General features: G+C 38.5%; 1 non-coding gene across 1 annotated transcript; it reads right to left on the reverse strand.

The window, feature by feature from the left end:
* Positions 1–1837: 1837 nt before the first annotated feature.
* LOC128576199 (U6 spliceosomal RNA) lies at positions 1838–1941 on the reverse strand. The gene has a single exon (XR_008377303.1). It is a non-coding gene; the product is annotated as a U6 spliceosomal RNA (small nuclear RNA).
* Positions 1942–4623: the final 2682 nt, after the last annotated feature.

Here is a 4623-nt window from a genome sequence, read left to right on the forward strand (position 1 = left end):
GAGGAATCTGGTTAATGTATACTATGATGAGTAATAACATTGCTGACGTTTATTTTTACTATGAGAATAAAAAGTAATAAAAGGAAGGAGGGGGCAGAGCAGGTCTGGGGAGATACCCCTGCTGCTCTCCAGAATCCCTGGATTTTCTGTAAATAAAAGTGAAACTGTTCACCTCTCATCTGCTTCTCCGTTGATTGACTTGGGTGACAGGCAGATGGACTCATTGGTTTGGCTACAGTTCTCCAATATTTTGAAAACAGTTGCTTCATACATGTTTTGTCTAGTTTGGATTCAAGCTACTTTTTCAACAGCAAAAGCTAAGTCCACAGAGTACAGTTGGTCCCTGACTTACACATGGTTCAACTCAGGAATTTTTGACTTAAAATGGGTTTACTGGGTTATTCGATTCACTTTTGACCTCCAATAGTTTCAATGTTTGTGGGAGTCCGTTGCTATGTTTGAACATAAGATAAAGAATTCATAATTTATTTCTGAATCTACCTCTCATTTTATCAGTTATATTGAGAAGCAAATAGTGTAGTTTATCCAAGTAGAAATTAATAGAAGTGATAAAAATATACAATGACTCAAGAAGTGTTATTAGTGGCACCGTAGTCAATTGAATGCAAATAATGTAAAATCTTGATTAACACAATATACTTAGTAACTTTTCTGAGAGGGAAAAAATTAAATAACATAGAATGTGTAATAACAACGTAGCTTTTATGTATATCTCTGCTTTATTACTAATATAAGTAATATTAGTAATATTGGCCCATCAACAACCCTACCCAGACATGTATAATAATAATTAAATCTAGTTGCCTTTGACATTTTGCCAAGTTTCAATCATATTAAAATCATTGTTTTCTAGATATTTTGATTGTTTTGTTATGGAGTTATGTTTTTCAAGTTAAGGACAAAAACTCATTTTATTTAATAGTTCATTTATTTAGACAGACAGCACATAGGCCTTCATTTGTCTTTTTGTTCTAGTCCTGCGAGTGTCAGGGGGAGGCTTGTGGGAGAAGTGGCGGCACACAATAACAATTAGGAAGCTGGGTATCATACTGGGCTTGTCTGAGAATGCTAAACCTGAAGCCAGTTTTGGTGAAGGGCAATTAGCAACTATATTTCCTCTGTGGAATCTGTAAAAGTCTTTAAACATATTTAAGGAAGAAAATTACATAGTTTGAAATATTTTCATGTTGACCTAAAATGATTTAAAACCTAAAACCCAGGGCGGCGCCTGTGGCTCAGTCGGTGGGGCGCCAGCCCCATATACCGAGGGTGGCGGGTTCAAGCCCGGCCCTGGCCAAACTGCAACCAAAAAATAGCCGGGCGTTGTGGCGGGCGCCTGTAGTCCCAGCTACTTGGGAGGCTGAGGCAAGAGAATCGCTTAAGCCCAGGAGTTGGAGGTTGCTGTGAGCTGTGTGAGGCCACGCACTCTACCGAGGGCCATAAAGTGAGACTCTGTCTCTACAAAAAAAAAAAAAACAAAAAAAACCTAAAACCCAGGTACAAACATATTGCCATCCCTGATAGATTATGTCCCTATTCTGAATTTTTTGAGTCTTTGTATTTGATTGTTATTAAACTAGCAATTTAGTACTATTAATTTTTTTTTTTAGAGATAGAGTCTCATTTTGTTGCCCTTGGTAGAGTGCCGTGGCATCACAGCTCACAGCAACCTCCAGCTCTTGGGCTTAGGTGATTCTCTTGCCTCAGCCTCCTGAGTAGCTGGGACTACAGGCACCCACTACAACACTCGGCTATTTTTTTGTTGCAGTTTGGCCGGGATGGGGTTTGAACTTTCCACCCTCAGTAAATGGGGCCAAAAAATATGGACTGCTTCACGAATTTGCATGTCATCCTTGTGCAGGGACCAGGCTAATCTTTGTATTGTTCCAATTTTAGTGTATGTGCTGCGGAAGCAAGCACATGAATCACTAATTTTGTAGTGAACTCCAGGAACTATCTCACAATAACATCATAATCATCTTAACAGTTACTGTTGTGGAGGACTGATTTGGTCCAGGCATGTTGTGAAGAGTTTTATGTCAATTATCTCTAATTACCGTACCTTGATTAGAAGGATCCTTCCTCTTACACTGATTAAGAAAAAAAAGGTATAGAGAAGTTAAACAATGTTCCTAAGACCACAATGCTATCGGTAATTGGTGAGCCAGGATGCAAATCTACCTTGGTTTGGCTACCAAGTCTAGTAAGTTTCCAATGTTCCCAGGAGTTATTAACATCAGGTGCTAAAATTCTGTAACTTAGCTCTTGCAAGATTAAAAGAGTGATGGAAATTTCATTTGTTTTCCAGGTCAGTTAAATTCAGACATAGTAATAGTAAGGAATTTACTTATTGTGTAATGTATAATAAGTCATGAGGGGGTCTTGTAATTTCAGTTGCCATAGAATGATGTGCATAACCCATCAAGGGCGGAATTGTGACTCTATAGGATCTAGGTTTTATTTTATTTGCCCATTCAATGGTGAAGGGATTCTGGGGACTGGTTTCACACAAACTTAACTTTCAAAGGTTTAGTTTTACAGATTGGGGATGCTCATGTTCTGCAATTAGTTAGTTTCCCTACAAACAAATTACCTGAGAAGTTAAATTATAGTTAAAGATAATTTTCTCATTAGCAAAAATCTAGCCATATATGAAGCACATCATTTTTGGTAGATACTTTACATATTAGATAGATCATCTAATTAAGAAATAGCGGGTAGAGGAATGGGATTTGAAGCAAAGTTGGTCTAATGTCCAAAGCTGGCACTCTTGTCTTAACTATTAAGCAAAATGTCTTTCCTAGTTGGAGATCAAATGTATACTTCCTAGCTTGGTGCCTAGCATGTGATACTTATTATTTGATTTTTTTTTTCTTTTAGAGAAAGGGTCTCTCTCTCTGTCGTCCAGGCTGGAGTGCCGTGGTACAAGAATAACTCACTGTAACCTCAAACTCCTGGGCTCTAGTTATCCTCCTGCCTCAGCCTCTCAGTAGCTTGGACTACAGGGCCGAGCCACCATGCCTGGATAATTTTTTTTAGTAGTGACTCTATTTTGCTCTATGGCTCAGTTTAGTCTTGAATTTCTGGCCTCAAGTGATCCTCCCACTTCGACCTTCCAAAGTGCTCGGATTAGAGATGTGAGCCACCCTGCCCACTCCCAATTTTTTTTTAAACCGAATAAAAACACAGAATTTTCTTAGTCTTATATGTTTTGCTTACATTTGATTCTTGAATGACATGGCATAAACAGTGAAGGTCTGCTTACATGTGGATTTTTTTCAACCAAATGTGTATTCCTGGGATGTGAAACCCATGTATAGGGAAGGTTTTGGTGTTTGAAGACAGACAGACTATCAAATACTTAGTAACTTAGGGCCAAGAGGCAGAATCCTTCAAATCATATAATTTTTGAAATAAAAATACAAAGAATCAATGTCATGTAAGTGGGTGTTTGTAGTTAGAGGTAGTTTAAATAGGATTATGAAGATTTAGAGGGAGCTGACAAAGCAAGACAGGGAACCAGATTAAAAATAGCCTACTAAATAGATTATCTTATGTGGCTGTGTTCTTTCTATCAGCCAAGGTTACTGCAGGTACCAGGGAAAGACAGGGTGGAGCTCATTGCACTGTGGAGGGGAAAACACAACACAACACTCTTAGTTTTTAAAACTTGTGTAAATCGGAGACATAGCCTAGTATGAATGCTTGCCATACACCGACAAAATTCACACTTACTTTTGATTTCAGCAAGAAGACAATTTCCCCCCACAGTCTCCCAGTGTTCTGGCTGTTTATCACACTGTACTGTGATCACCTCCTTTTGCCTGCCTGCCTCCTACCTCTGTCCGATCTCCAAGAGGATTTTTTGTGTAGCTTAGGAGAGAGCCCAGTGCACTGCAGGTGCTCAGGAATCATGTGGGGAATGAAAGTACAAACACCTGAACAAGTTTCACATCTTTATGAAGATAAATTACCAGGCACTGTTAAATACTCTATGTCTATAAAACACAGCTTTTCATTTAAAACCTTGAATTATTTCACTTGATCACATTTTGCTAGAATTATGTAATAAATTATTCAGATACAAGATGTAAATAATGGCTCTGTGTCTTTGCATTAGCTACTTAATAGATGCATGTGCCGGTGATCAAAAGTCCCATTGCAGCTGGTTGAATCCAGATGATGCCTCACGAGGAGGCTGCAAAGCCCCAGTTTAGGTGCAGAGGGGGAGAGAGTCACAGCACGTTTATTAGGTGTCCTATTTATTTATTTATTTATTAAATTTCAGATTGATGTGAGGGTACTAATGTTCAGGTTACATTGTTTTCATTTCTAAGGCAAAGTTCAGGTTGTAGGGGTATACAGCACACTCCCTGGGTGCAGGGCTCAACTACAACTTGAACTTTGCACATTAGGTGAGAGCTCGCCAATCACCCTTCTTCCCCTTTTCCTCCCCCCACCTCTGGGTCTCTAGAATATACTTGTGTTTTTCTTTCATGTGGGCATAGAATTGTTTATATATTGGTTTCATGTTTGTATTGAGTACATTGGATATCTACTTTATTATTCTCATAATACTTTACAAACTTATAAACTAAAGTG

This window comes from Nycticebus coucang, chromosome 23 (assembly GCF_027406575.1).
Source record: "Nycticebus coucang isolate mNycCou1 chromosome 23, mNycCou1.pri, whole genome shotgun sequence".
Taxonomy (NCBI): domain Eukaryota; kingdom Metazoa; phylum Chordata; class Mammalia; order Primates; family Lorisidae; genus Nycticebus; species Nycticebus coucang.